The following is a 15,863-nucleotide window of genomic DNA, read 5'->3' as shown; positions in this document are numbered from 1 at the left end:
AACAAAGTTAACTTCAGACAATAAACAAAGCAAATGGCTATAATAAATACAATTACCTATTACTATTGTTTTACATCATCAAAAGACTTTCATCAGTATCTTCTGGAAGATAAGTGCCTATAAAATTCAGGTGTAAAATATTTCCCCATGAACTTTTAATGTTTCCTTATTTTCAGGATAAGAATTGTGCTTTTAAATTTTTATTTAAAGGCTGAACTTCTTTAGTGTTATTTACAAAAGAGATACTTTAATGATTAAATAAATCTACATAACAGATGAATAAAAATAGGCCACTTGAGAAGATTTGAATTAAATTCCTTAAATTTGAAAAAGGCAGAAAAATCTGTTTTTAAACTTCCTAACAAGAGAGAATAAAAAATAAGTGTAGTTAGCATAGAAAGTATGTGTGGGTATAATCGTTGGGTATGAAATGAATACATTTAACAATGCAGCTCATTTGTGCTCCCTAAGGGCAACACTAAAGCAATTTGACATAGCTGCAACATTACATCAGCAAATGAATATAGCCAGAATTTAAGAGAAAAGGGATATAAGGAAAGCTTTTGATGTCGATAAGTTTTGGTGTCTTTATCTTGATGATAGAACATAGCCTTCTAGGGTTATTTTAAATGCCATAGTTCTTTTAGGTCATAAGCAATTCTGGAAAAATTCCGAAGTAAGTAAATTAAAACATGTATAATGTCACTTCTTCTGGGTTTGAGCATTTCAGGCTAGTGCTTTTGCTACTGCATAGAGTTTTGTTTATTTATTTTAGTTGAATATAGATAATTACATATCAGAATGCAAAAAGGTAGGCAATTTGGCCATTTGGTTGTAACTATTATAGAAGTGAACTAAATTTCACCTTTCAGAACAGAATGCAAAACTCTTAGTGTCTTAAAACTGTTCTTTTCACAGTTATTTTGGACCAGCTGCAAACAGGAGAGATGAGTCATCATCTGGAGCTCTTGAGGTCATGGGAGGATTCCAGATACCCTTCTCCAGTACACACTCAAAACATCCCAAGGTAGGGAACATACTCAATTTGGAAACATACTAGTATTATCAAAATATTTCTTTAACTATGTAAATTAAAACAGAAGTTACAGTATTAATCATTACACAGCATTCTAAAACTAAAGGTTTCAACATGGTGGAGAGTGGAATAAGAAACCAGGGTCTCTAGGAGCGGTTGGATCAGTGATAGAAGCATCCCAATGTTAAGAGAAGTAATACTGTCTTCCACAGGGAGTTATGTCTGTTTTAACTGCTGAAAATCCAATGCCTATCATGGTGACTGACACAGAGTAAGCACTCAAAAAATGTTTGCTTTTTGACACCGTAACCTGCCATAATAAAATGGGATCATGGGCTAATGATTTCATGGATTCTCCTCCATGATATTTTGGTCATGTTCCACATTTGCCAGGAGGAAGCTAAAACAATGGTTGGCAAGGTATAAAAGGAAAAGGCTGAATCTAGAACCTGGACCTGGAGAAACTGAAGGAGGAAATAATAGTTAAAACGCCTTCAATTTCCAAGTAAAACTCTTTGTCTGGGAGATTGGACCTCTGTTATTTTCTTCTTTTCAGTTGAGAAACAGACCCTGAATAAGCTTCACTTGCTCATTGACAATTAAAACAACAATGATTATTACAAGAACATAGTGAGAATTATCTCTGATTCTAACGCATAATATGTAGAATGAGTTCCTAAATCAGGTGGTATGACATACAGAAATCTTTCTATAATTGGATAGCTTTTTAGGCTTTCCTTCCAACTCCAGCTCCTGGGAAAGAGAACTGAAGAGTGCATAGAGCAGATATGAATAACATTTTGAAAATCTTAAACATCTGGAGTTACTACCTTGCAAGCTTCTCAACTGCTTTTATTTACTTTTTTAATGATTGTTTAAAATATCTTATTAAATTTAAAACCCAGCATGTAACTGTTTCTCCATATATTATTCAGATGCTTATTTTTGAAAATATCCTCATAATGTGTAATGTACAATAATTATATTCCTTACATTTATTCTATAATTATTTATTTTATTAAAAAAGTATATAAATTAACTTGTTTGTATCCAGATTTAAAAATAAAATTAATGTAAATGTAATGTGCATGTCACTAAAATGAGATGTTCTTAGCTGTTAATAGAAAATAAAACCACGTGGAAAACGATCTTTTTCACTTAGAAATATATAACATATAGCTCGCTTAGTGGGATGAGTATTTTTCTTCCATGTTGTTCTAAGTCATGTTAGCTGTTTGACCTCACTGGTTTGTTTTGAGGTTTACTGAAAGAAAGAAAGAAGGAGAGAACAGCAAACTCTGAATTTAGATACAGACCCCTCTCAGACATCTCTCCTTTAAAATAGAAAATGGCATGGGATTCTCATGCTTTATTCTACCTAGTTCTAAGCTCACTTAGTATACCTTTAAATTGACCTCTCTCTTTTTTATTATTATTATTGTATGAGGGAATCAACCTTTCACGGGCAATGTGAACTGGAAATTCAAATGAATTCAGTTGAATTCATCCTTAAGCCTTCTCTAATAGTGTTCTTTTAAAGGATCATTACCTGTTTTGAATGCTTAATGACATCTGAAAGAACATCCTTTAAAAATGTGCCCAGATTCAAATAGCTTGGAAGATTAGATTATATCTCAGCTCAGCTACTTACTTGTGCAACTTTAGGCAAGTCAGTTTACTCTGCTCTGCCTTAGTTTCATCATGCAGATGGGAAATGATTCTTGAGCCACAAGTATGATGGTTAGATGAAACTATATTTTGGAAAGTACTTTCTAAGCTCTAAAGATGTACGCATGTGTGGCAGATACTCTTATTCATCTACTCAACAGACATCCCACCTGTCTTCTTTGCTAAAAGAATTTTAATTATGTTCTGCAAGGCAATGTACCCAGCCCCAGGAAATAACTTATTATTGATCTAATCTAGTCATGGATAGATACTAATTTCTCAGCATTGCTTGCACTGAAGGGTTTCCATGTTACTCTCTTCTGGCTGAATAAACAGAACAGGAAGTCTGCTGGCATGTTAATGGGAAAGATCTTGGCTCTCTAATGTGAGGTGAGAGAAGATAAGGTCCTTACTTTCCTAGTTAACCACTGTTTTCTGTCTTTGAATGAAGACATACAGTCCAAAGTCAATACCCTTACTAAGAAAGGGAGAGAAGTTAGTTGAAAGCGGTTGGGTCTCAGGTGAAGTCATTGAGGAACTGAAGAAAACCCAGCAATTTCCAACATCTACAATTAGTTTTAAGTGAGAAAGACAAAACTATATTGGGTTAATACATATTAGTTGAGATTTCTGTTATCTACTGCCAAATGCATAAGACAGGTATTATTATGAATAGCCTTGTAGCCACTTTGGGAATAAGAAAATGGAAGCAAGATAAGTAGCTATGGAATTTTAACCAAGAGTGCATGAATCTCTGGGTTCTATGAACTCTGTGGAATTGTGTGCTAACCTGTGTGTGCGTATGTATACACTTTAGGAAATTGTTGAATTAATATTCAAATAGATATGTGATCCAGAATATCTTCTCCCACCTGCTGTATTGGTTGTGCCGGCACATGGAAGACACTCAGTAAGTATTTGATGACTAAATGAATGAATAAATGAATAATGTCAACATTTTGCCTTTTATGTTCTGGATAGTTGCTAAAACCTTGAGATTTCAGGAGTGCCAACTCATGCTCCCACTCCTCAAAAAGCCTGCATTCTCAAAGAAAAACAAGGAATAGAAAAGATTTCTTTTTTTTGTAGTGGTACTTGATGAGGTAGATTTGTGCAAAGATGCTGTAGAAGCAGGGCCCTGTGCCCCCACAAAAAAAGCACAGTATACTTCATATACCCCAGACTTTTTCAGTGGTAAGAGGAAATCTACTCCAGAGAAATGACAAGAGTGTGAATTTTGTTGAACTGTGAAGAAGAATCCAATACACAATGTAGCAGGTTGAATAATGTTCCCCCCAAATTTATGTACATCAGGAATCTCGTAATGTGGCCTTATTTGTAATTAGTTAAGATGAGATCATATTGGGTACTAGAAGAAGTCCTAATTTCAATGACTGGTGTACTTACAAAGAGAAGAGAGGACACATAGAGAAACACACAGGAAAGAGGACCATTAGAGAGGCAGGGATCAGAGTAATGCAGCTACAAGCCAAGCAATGCTAAGGATTACTGGCAACCACCAGAGCTAGAAGAGAGGAATAAAACAGATTTTCAAAGGCTCCAGAAGGAACTAACCCTGCTGGTGTCTTGATTTCAGACTTCTTCACTCCTGAACTGTGAAAGAATAAATTTCTGCTCTTTTAGGCCATTTAGTTTGCGGTAATTTGTTATGGCAGCCATAGGAAACCAATACAGATGTAGAGCCAACAGGAAGGCTCGGTAAAGTCCTCAAAAAGAAAAAATTATGAGCTCAATTTAGAAAGTATTTCAAGATTTTTGTATTACTTCATTCAAATTTAAAATAAAAAAATCCACAATACAATATCTCAAACCACTTCATATACTCTAGACTTTTTTAATGGTCATAAGAAATCCACACTAGAGTCAAAAACCGAAAACAAAAACAAATACTGCCAGAGTCTGAGCTTTGTTAAACTACAAGGAAGAGTTGAATACCAAGTGTTTCCATTCTTGCTGTTGAAGTACAAATTCAAGACTCAAGCTGATAACATTTATTAAAAAGCAAATTTTGTGCCTACTGTTGTCTAGAACCAGTCCTACAGTATAATTTTGACTCCTCTGAGCAGTTCAGCAGTGAGAGGGGGCTTGAAAGATTTGTACTTTTAAAATAAAATAAAATAAAATTGGGGCAATAATTATTGATATTTCTAAGCATTTTTCAAGAAATAGATGTATATACATCGCAGTGGATGTTTTTCTTCTGGTCAGCATTCATTACTCTCTCTTCTGGTAACCTCATTTTGATTTCCCTTTGTGGAACCACCATTCTCTCATGTTCACTAGACATGGTTTGAGGAATTCTGGTGTGCATACATGCAAGTAAGACAAATCTGGAACTTTTGCTGGAACTACCAGGAGAGAGACAATATTTTCTGCTGAGGTTGCTAAATTGATGAGCTAGGTGAGGCTAAGGGACAACCTGGCAATTCCTGGAAGTGGAGGAGTAAGAAGAAATGAAAAAGGGCCTCTCTTCTTTATCAAACATCTCTCATATCACAGGCAGTATGTGAAGTGTTTTACACAGAGTGTTTCATGTAATCGCACATAAATCCTGTAAAGCCAACGTTATCTCCCCCGTTTTCAGATGAGACTTAAAGAGGTTAAGTGACTTGTCTAAGATTACAGAGTGTCAAAGCAAGAATTTGAACTCAGGTCTGTGAGATATGGAAATGGGTTATATTTACCATTTCTTTCCAATCTGAGTATTCTGCTATCTTAAGAGTATACATATAAGTTTATGTACATGTTAAGGTTATCATGATGGGCTGAGATAAAATTACATATTATACGGTGGTTTTATGTCACATTTTAGCAACTACATCAATCCTGATAAGAAATCTCCTCTCTGGTCCCAGAATGCTTTTGGTCATGGCCAAACTGGTGACCAAGAAATATCTCCCTCTATGGTGTGCTGAGCCAAATGGACATTGCTAGTCGTCTTCCATGTAAGATTAGTTGTGTAGCATAGTAGTTTATGACAACCACACTTGCGTTAAATGGAACCACCATCCATTCACTTGCTCAGGCCAAAATAGGGTTCATCCTTAACCACCCTTCTTCTCTCATTGCCCATAGCCATTAACAAGTTATGTCTACTTTACATCCAAAATATATCCTGGATCAATATTTCCCCATCTCCTCTGTCACCATTCTAGTCATGTTACCATTTTTTGTTAGTACCACAAATTTGTTTTCATGATCTTTTAAAAACAGAAATCAGAAGGTATCCCTTCCCTTCTTAAAGTGCTTCAAATGGCTCTGTACTGCAATTAGAATAAATTCCTACCTTAGTACCATGCCTGTGAGACTCTAGTATCTTCCTTCTACCTACGCCTGAACTCATTCCCTACTATTGTCCTCTCTCCTGCACTCTAGCAATCCTAACCTTTACAAAAATATATTATTTCTTAAGCACACTGAGGCTATTTCTGCTTCAGGGATTTTACACACTGTTTTGTCTTCTTGAAATCCTTTACTTCTGTGTCTTTGCACAGCTAATGCCTACTCATCATTTAGTTGTCATCTCAGTCATCACCCCCTACAGAGGACTTTTTGAGCACCCTACCTAAAGTAGCCCCTTGTGTTAGTCACTTTTCTCCCATTAGCCTGTTTTAATTTCTTCATAGAATTTGTAACTAATTGAAATTATCTTATTTATGCATTTATTTACATTTTTATCTTATCTTCCTTACCTTCCACTTACTCAAGCTCTATAAACTTAAAGCCCCATGAGAGGCAGGGGCTGCTTCTGCCTTGTGCATACAGTAGTGTCTGGCATGCAGTATGTGCCCAGTAATAATTGTTGAATGAATGAACCAGAGTTGGAATAAAAGTTAATGAACCCAGTATGAAAAGTTGTCTTAAGTCCATGTATTAGTATTTATTTTTCTGCTTTTATGTATTTATTTTTCTGCTTTGGATACAAGTGGGGAACCAGCCAACTGCGGGAGCTACAAAGCCACTTCTACAAAGTGGAAATGTTATTGGATGGGAAAAAGACAATAAACTGCCCTACTTGTGGTAGTCCTCCCTCCTTGAACCCAAGCATTCAATATGAAAATAAACAAGAAAGCTTTGTGTTTGAAAATGAATTCCCTGCAGTAGAGATTAGCATGTTTTTGACATTTGTACCCAAATTCACTTTCCCAGAAATGAACAGCCACCAAGGGTGAAGGATAAAGGGTAGTGTAATTTCCATCAATAGCAGACACCATACTTAATTTTATTTTTGGCTCAGATACTCTGGTCAATTTTAGAGCAACACATCACATAGAAAGTATACCCTGCCGCCAAAAGAGTATATAGAGGAGAGAAATAAATGTTTTATGAAGCCTAATATGCTGGGTTGTACCTTGCTATTTCCATAATGTCAGAGCACAATATTTCTCTATTTGTGGACTACAAATAAAACATTTCTTTCATCAGCAAAATGAGATTATTCATTGTAAATAGGGATCATGTTCATGGAGACAAATAGCTCGAAGTAAATTATAGGTAAATGAATCTGTTATAAGTAATTAAACTACTAGTCTGTTGGTTGTAGTACAATATTTACCCCAACTACTTGTGGAGTTTTCCACAGAAATAATATCATGAGGCAATTAGATACATGGTTATACCAGTGCTGCCCAGTAGAAGTTTCAGTGATGCTGGAAATGTTCTGTATCTGTGTTGTCCAAAATGGCGACCACTACACACATGTACTTATTGAGCACTTGAAATGTGGCTAGTATGACTGAGGAACTGAATTTTAAATTTTATTTATCTTTAATTAATTTTAATGTAAATAGCCACATGTAGCTACTGGCTTTCATGTTGGACAGCATGAGTAGATAACAATATCCTTAATGGAACTAACTCTACATAGAGATCTGGACAGTATGAATTAAACTATCCAGAGAAATTCAGCGCCTAGCCAAAGATGATGCAGTTACCTTTTCCATAAAGCATTTGCCTTTTCACTGGTCTTCAAACCATTTTCTACCTTGGTAAGACCTGTGAGATAATCAGGTACGCTGAAGTGGCAGTAGGGAGAGTTTGGGGACAGGAGGTCCTTTTAAGATTAGTGGAGTCATAGACTAGGGTACATTGACATGATGTGCTGACTTTAGAATCTAACCTCTCACACCAGCTAATAAATGTCTTAAAATAACTTGAGATAAGGGCTTAATGTTAAAACTGGTTAAATTGATGTGTAAGGACAAACACTTTGCAATCCCCACTCACCCCAGCTTACCTCTACAGATTTCATCATTGCATTTAAAGCAGAGAGGTATATAGAATTTCTTTTGTTCTTTCCTTAGTTCAATGTTTCTCAAATTTTAGTGTGCAAACAATTTTCTGGATTAAATAGGGTACACAGAATTTTGTGTACTGTATTTTCCAGGTAATTTCAGGGCAATTTATACATAATTGATTTTGCCTTCTGTACTGACTTGACTAACTCCCGTGTGACTCATCTACCTTTCTGAGTGCTTAATCCTAGCTCTTTTATTTAAAATTATTTTCACCCAAGGTTGTGAAGCTGATCGATTCAGTATTGCTTCAATTACATTTAAAGCTTTAAAAACATTCATACCTACAGTTGCCTAAATTTTCTAAGTATTTGCAAGCTCAAAGGCCTAATTGCTAAGAGCAGAGTTTGAAACAATCTAATACATTTCAAGCATCTGAATACTGAATGGTAATACCTATTTCCATATTTTTTTCATCTTTTCCAGGCCAGCAGAAGGTTTACATTTTTAGAATCTTTTCAGAGTTAGAGTCAACTCATGAAAAAATATTGTTTAAGGTTTTAATTACAGAAAACTAAATACTCCCTTTTCCACTCTTAGACTTTTCTGGATAGGTTTCTTAATATCTTCTTACCTAGAAGTCATATGAGATAGCTTCAGATTGTCCAACAATTAATGTCTTTATGTAAATTAGTAAATTCCTGAGCATCATACTAGAAACTGTTGTGGAAGCAAAAAAGATATCTAATAGTATTATCAATATTCAGGTATTTTACAATATAGTTGTGGTCACAAGATAATCATAGGTGAAATAAATGTGAGTGAGTAACATTTTAGAGCTTGTTTTATAAGTTACTATTTTACAAGTCAACTTGTGTCAAAGTATTTAAATCAGCGGTTTCTGACAAGCATTGCATGTCGTGTAAAACCTGTCACAGGTTGGCAAATAAATTGTGATCAACACATAAAATATATTTGGTGCTTCTGAAACACACACGCATACACACAGGGTTTATGTTTTTCATGGGGAATGTTTTATTTTTATTCTTAGAGATGGAAGTTTATCAGGAACCTATATTTAGGAGAAATACCTAGGTAATGTATTAAGCAAGAATAGCCCAAGTCTTACCATCTTTATGAAACCAACAGTAATATTACAGTCCTATATATTTAACGATGTCGGCATTTTTAAATTTGACACTGAGTCTTAAATTCTCTAATAGTGCCCTATGCAAATGTACTCACTGTTTAACAAAAGCAAATCCTTCTTTATGTCTAGCTTCTATGACTAGACTGTAAGACAGGCAAGAGAAGGGACATAGTTCCTCACGTTCCTGCAGAATTCCAAGAAGAGTAAGTAAGTGATACAAATTGGGTCTTCCATGTCCTTCTTTAAATTCCTTAGCTACCCTTTCAACTCATTTTCAAATAAAATTCAGTTTGCTCTCCTAATTTCTTAATTTAGGTCCTTTTCCTGGTTGCTTCACAATTCACTTCTGCAACTATTTATTGAGTACAGCCACCTTGCTAGGTACTTAAAACAGTCCTTGCCCTGAAAACGTTCATCATGTAGTGAGTAATTTATTCTTCTACAGTCTTATTTATCTTATTTCTGACTTTGAGTTATAAGACTATCATAAATATTTATTGATCACTTAGTAGAAGCTAAATAAATATTTATTTGAATAAAAGAAAACATAAATGTGCAGGGCACTGTGCTAGGCCCTGCATTTTAAAAGATCAGTAACTGGCTGAGTGTGAAGTGGAAACCTGGAGCTACAAAGCATATTAAGGAGCAAAAAACTAATTTTGTCTTTGCTATAATATCAGAAAATATCATTTCCCCCTCCTTCCTAAAAAAGATGTAATCGTAAATCTAATGGAATGGAGCTTGGCTACGCTTTCAACAATCATACTTTTACTCAGAAGAGAGGCTATATATCAGGTTATCAGGTTTAGCATCTAGAAATCAGATTGAACAAAATAATCACATCAACATCTCCCATGTTCTTTTGGCCCAGATAACTGTTGCACAGTAAGGCATCCCTCAGTGTGGCCCTACTTGTGCAGAATTACTGCTCCTTGAGATAGATTTAACCTTGATTGCTGGGATAAGTGCACTGTTAAGCTGTTCCAAGGGAAATGCTCTTCCAAGGGAACAAGAGCAGCAATGGCCTCTCTGTTGGCTGAGGTAGGAGAAGATAAAGAGGACTTTATGGATTTTTTATATCTTTGGCATTTTTTTAGGCTAGGGGAAAAACCAGGTTCTCAATGAAAAAGAATGCTGTGGAATACAGACAAGTATGTTTCAGATATACCTACCCTTTTCCTACCTCTAAATAATCCCACAATATTTCATTTGTACAACTGTCCCATACATCTTTATTGAACTGTAGTAAGGAGTCAAGCTTTGGGGATACAATCCTTCTTCTCAAGGAGTTCCTGTTGTGCATGGAAGAAAATCACATGTAGCAGCATTACTGGTACCATAATTCAGATTTATGTAACTCAAAGGTGGAACTAGGCAACCCCTAGCAACTCTCTCATAGTCATTTGCATCCACTGACTTACATAAGGATAATCACTCAAATTGTGTCGATGACTAGGGTTCAAGCAGAACCCTAGTTTAACTATTGTACTGTGGACTGGGAAGAAGGGAGACAGTGGGATTCATATGGCAGAGGAGACAAGAGAAAATGTGGTCTGATTTAACTAGATTTCACAGCAGAACATTGTCTTCAGAAGCAAGCAGATTTTTGGACATGTTATGGAGACTAATACTGCTCTGATCAAGAAAAATGATAAATGTTTTTTCATCTTGTGGGGGAAGTAGAGTTTGTTCATTAAAGATCTTAATTATTTAGGAACATGTTGGTGCCCTGAGCGCTTCACTGTGGGTAACTCATGGAGAGCATCTTTGTTTAATTAGAGGTTGTTGAATTGTTGTGGAATACAGGAATCAAAGCATAAATGAGGTGCATCAACAGCATCAAAATCCAGAAATTATTTTTAAGTGAATATAAGTGCATGGAAACTTCAAAAATTACTTTGGACAGATTTTTAAAGGAATTCTGTATCCCGTGAGTAGAAAAGGGGGTTTGGAGCCAGTAGAAATTGAGTAGGATGTTCAAGAGCTAATGGGATGTGGGGACATTAAGATAATATAGGAAAAATAAAGTATGACAATTAATTGGTTGCATCCATATCTTCACATTCATACCTGTGAGTTCCTTTATTGTGAATTAGGCTAATCTGGGCCACTCAGACCCCACTGTCTTCATTAGTAGTCTAATGACATTAGACATTCATTTTTGGCAGATGTGCCATGAATAATCTGAATCACTCCTGCTTTCCTGACCCACACCAAGAAACACAAAAGATCCAAACACAGACCAATGGGATAGGACTTCAGATCCTGGAAGAGAATTTTCGGAATAATGAACAGGAAGTCAACAGATACAAGTGACAGTGTTATACAAAGGAGAATCGTGATAAAGGAAAGAGAGAGAGAGAGAGAGAACTAAAAAAAGGTTTTCTAAATGAATAATTCACTCGGCTCATAGAAAAATTACATCCAGAAAACACCTTGGTTTGATAACAAATTCATGGTAGATGGGAAAAAACCCAACAAGAATAACAAGTAAAAGTTAATATTCTAATTTCTTTCAGTGATAGGATACATTTACTATTTAACATATTTCAGACGTCCTCCAAGAATATAATGCTTTGTTTTCAAGTAGCATTTTGAGAAATATTTGGAAAATATCTGAAAATATTAAGAAAAAATAAAAGTGACTATAATATTAAAGAATGTGTTTCTGCTACACAAATTTCTTGGTTCTTGAGGACCTACCAGGTTTTCCCCCAGTGGTCCTAAACTGAGGAATGCTTGTGCCTACTCTATCCTCTGTGAAGATATGGACTTTTTCATCTTTGTATATTAGCCACTTAATGCATCTTGGAAAATTAGTAAGCATTTCTTATTCAACAAACAGTTGATGAGAAAGTTTGCTACTAAAACTTTTTGGTACATCTATATCTATTATTCTTAGAAACTCAGGGAAAAATATTTAAATCCCCTTCACTGTAAACTTGAAATTACTACTTTGGATATGTGTGTGTGTGCACATGTGTACTTTCTAGGGTAGTGAATCTCAATCCTAGCAGCACATTGGTAGCACCTGGGGGGCTTTGAGATAATACCAGGGTCTGGGGCTCATCTCCAGAAAACCTTAACTTTTTGTTTGTTTGTTTGGGTTGGGGTCTAGACATGAGTAGTCTTAAAAAGGCTCCTCATTTTTTTTTCCAAATATAGGACTTTATTAATAAAGTAATCATTAATATGATTTTGGGGAAAAAAGGTTTAAAAATGTTCAGCCTTCATGTTAATGTAGGTTAGGCCACCCAAAAGACAAAGCAAAGATAACATTAAGTCATGGTCCAGGGTTATACTTATGAGAAACAAATACAAGACTTATGGGACTTGATATGTAAAAACAACCAAAGTAAACTGTATTTCAAATTTGTTTATATAAAAACATATTAAAGATCACTTTAAAATAATGTCCATCTTTTCTTTAAATGGGAAGAGACTAATCTGCAATCGTATACAAATATAAATTCAACTAACAGCTTGCTGAAGCTTTCAATACAAATACAATTCCTTGCTTCTTTATGCAACTCAACAAAATAATATAAAATGAAGTCATTAGAAAAATATGGACCTTTCTGAATCTATATTGCATTCTTAATTTAAGTTGTAAAATACAGTTCAGATCATATGAAACACATGAATTTCAGATTTACAAATTAGCTGTATCTTACAGAATATTAGATATGGTCTTTATTTTGGCTGAAATGCAAAAATATGGTTAATTTCTCAATAACAGACTAGTTAAAAATACTTTCCATTGATAGCAGTGCTAGTCCTAGAACAAAATATAAGCAAAACATATTTGTAAGTCATTTGTCTTTTCAGTGCCCCAAATATGCAGATCCTAACACTATGCATCTGCTTTAAAGATGACTGGAGGGAAATCTTACATGACTGAAAATCTGAAAATCCTACAAACAGTCAAAATCTGCTTTTAATAGAAATAAAATAAAAAACATTGCATATTTGATTTAAACTAAGTTAAATTAACTTATGACACATTGGATCATAACCACTAAATATGTAAAAGGATTTTAAAAAATCATCCATATGCAAAGATGAAACTATACTATGTAAGCAGTGCAAGTTTAGTGACCACTAAGATGTAGCTGCTCTTTGGTCTGGCACAGTGACAGTGGTCAGATGTCTCAGGTACTGGATATTCAAGTAAGTTTGTACCCAGGTAAAACCAAGCTTTCTGTCTAAGTTGTTTTTAATGGCAATGGCAAGACCTGAAATTCAACTTTATTTTCCTTAAATATTATCACAACTGTTCAAGTGTTTGAAGGAACAAAGACAGTACTAATAAATTTTGACAGGGCTTCATTGTGACCATTTCTCCCCAAAGGTTGGCAGCACTAATCAATACCAGATGAAATACCAAAGAGGCCGCCTTTCCCTGATTCCCATACCACTTGTAGGCCCTTGCCAAACAAAACAGTCTTTAATATGCATGACTAAACTAAGCCAAATATTATTTAGAATGTGACAAATGTTGGCCATAAATTAATTAAACCAAAGGTAACTAAATTGAAAGCCTTCAGCTGAAAATTCCTGAAAAGATGTTTACTATGCTATTAAGATGATAACAGATACTGAAAGAACTGAAAAAGACAAAAACACCACAAAAGCACCCAAATAGGTTAAAGGGAAAATTAAGTTTCCTCAGTTGTTAATCAGGTGCATGCAAATCCTTTGACCTGAATGTAGAAATACCCACAAGAAGTACCAGGAGGACATTTCTGAAAGCAGTCACTTACGTTTAAACATTTACTATTGAGAAACACTGTTTTAGGGGAAAACAGTTTTCATTTAGCTTGCAATCCTTAAACCTTTCCTAGCGTTGATGAATTATATTTCTCTACACTTTACATTGTCAGAGACAAGGTAGAAAGAAGTCTCTGTATGATGAATGCCTATCTTAAACACATGCTATTTGTATGGAAGAATCTTTAAGCCTGTGAACATGGTCCACATTTAGTTCCCACGGGTCAATGTCAGAATAGTCTTTAAGTATGTCTGTCTCAATCATTATTACCATGTGTTAGCTTGAAAAGTTATTGGAACGTAAGTTGGTTCCCATGAAACATACCTTGATTTGACTATATTAAAGATTCATGTTTTAAAAAGTGATATTTCCATTTTATAATCAAGAAACTGAACTTAAAGCATATTGACTAGTGGCTAAATAATTCATCTATTTAGACCCCACAAGGTTTCACTAGAACTGCTTTAAGACCTACTTTGCTGGAGAGGAACGAGCTTCATAGTGACGTAAACCAATAGGAGAGGCTGACATTGGGAGTGAATGTAGAATGTTAAGTAGAAAAGCAGATGGGTAATATAGTTGAGAACAGAAATTAAATGTCACAAAGCAAAACTTTCTAAGTTTAGAAACAGAAGCATTTACATTGAATATGACTTCTGCTTATGATTCTTAAATACTTTCCCTAATCACTTGTCTCTTAATACCTGATTGCACTTGACTTTTTAGTGCACCTTGGCTGATTAGCAAACTGGCTTCATCAGGAGGAAAATATGTGTGGTTTTCAGAGGAGAGAAGTTGCAAGAGCCTCCGAGAAAAAGAAAATATTGTTGCCGTGTTAATTTTCATGATAGAATGGATGAAAAACAGTGTGGACCAACATGGTCGAATTCTTCTTAGGATTCAGTTGCCTCACTCCTGCCTGTTCTGCTGGGATTCCAAAGGTTTCTCAATGACCTTTTCAATTTATTCTATTGGGATACTAGCCATTTATGAAAAAAACACTTTGAAAGTAGCTTTCTACTGTAGCAGCAGGAATTCTAATCCCACTCAAGGTGTATAAAGTTCATGAAACTCTGCAGAGAAGGAGAGCACTATTTCAGGAGAAGGAAAAGAAGTCTCCCTGAAGAATCCCAAGCAATTTACCAATGTTTAATAAGCCTTTTATTGTGTTTTAAATAAACTCTGCTACTTTATTACTCTTAATCACAAATAATGCATTAAAATTTATTTAAAAAGTCACAGGAGATGCCCTGGATTAGAAGCAAGTTTTGAAGTTTAATAGACTGTGAGTTCCTTTATTGCACTAAAAATATTAAAATATAACATCTTTAAGGATCTAAGTATTTGCTCATAGGGTATAGTCCAGAAGTACATTTTCAAATATTTCATGTGTTTGTAACTACTTTGTTTTTCAAACATTTAGAGGCATTGTATAGCTAGATTATTTTAGAGAAATCTCCAAGGGTGTATTTACATACGGGAAAAGATATCCCTACACACACCACACACAAACACACACACATACACATACCGTGATACCACAGGGAGTTCTTCAATGTCCTCTAAAGTTCAAGAGAGTTGTTTTGTTGTTGTTGTCGTCGTCATTGTTGTTTTCTCCATGTTTTAGCAGTAAAATGATCTCTTCTGCAGTGGGTAGAGGAATAATCTGACAAATGGCAGGAGGTAGTGCATCAGGAATATTATTATGACAAAAGAAGGTAGCCAACCTTAAATTTGAGTTTATGGTCAACTCACAAACACTTACCATTGCTTTCCAGTGGTGAACTGTCACACTGGCATGCATGGTGGGCCACGTAACATTTCTCTGCCTAGAGATCTGTTTTCTCTTTCCTGTAGAATATCACAAATTGCTTCATCAAAAATTCCATTAACCATATGCATCTAGCATAGCTGTTATTGTACTGTAAACTTAGTTGCCTTTCCTATTTTTATTAGTAGTGCCTTGGGTTTAACAACCTAATT

The 15,863-nt window shown here is 35.1% G+C and overlaps 1 long non-coding RNA gene across 1 annotated transcript in view; it reads left to right on the top strand.

The window, feature by feature from the left end:
• Positions 1–897: 897 nt before the first annotated feature.
• The window catches only part of LOC309622734, a 42,487-nt gene continuing 27,521 nt past the window's right edge, over positions 898–15,863 (top strand). The window contains exon 1 of the long non-coding RNA XR_014241092.1: positions 898–1,027. This is a non-coding gene — a long non-coding RNA (uncharacterized lncRNA). The remainder of the gene's footprint in view (positions 1,028–15,863) is intronic.

The sequence above is a fragment of the Balaenoptera borealis genome, assembly GCF_965194805.1.
Source record: "Balaenoptera borealis genome assembly, chromosome: 2".
Classification (NCBI taxonomy): Eukaryota; Metazoa; Chordata; class Mammalia; order Artiodactyla; family Balaenopteridae; genus Balaenoptera; species Balaenoptera borealis.
Note: the sequence above shows the minus strand (reverse complement) of the source record. Positions and strands in the feature narration are given on the sequence as shown.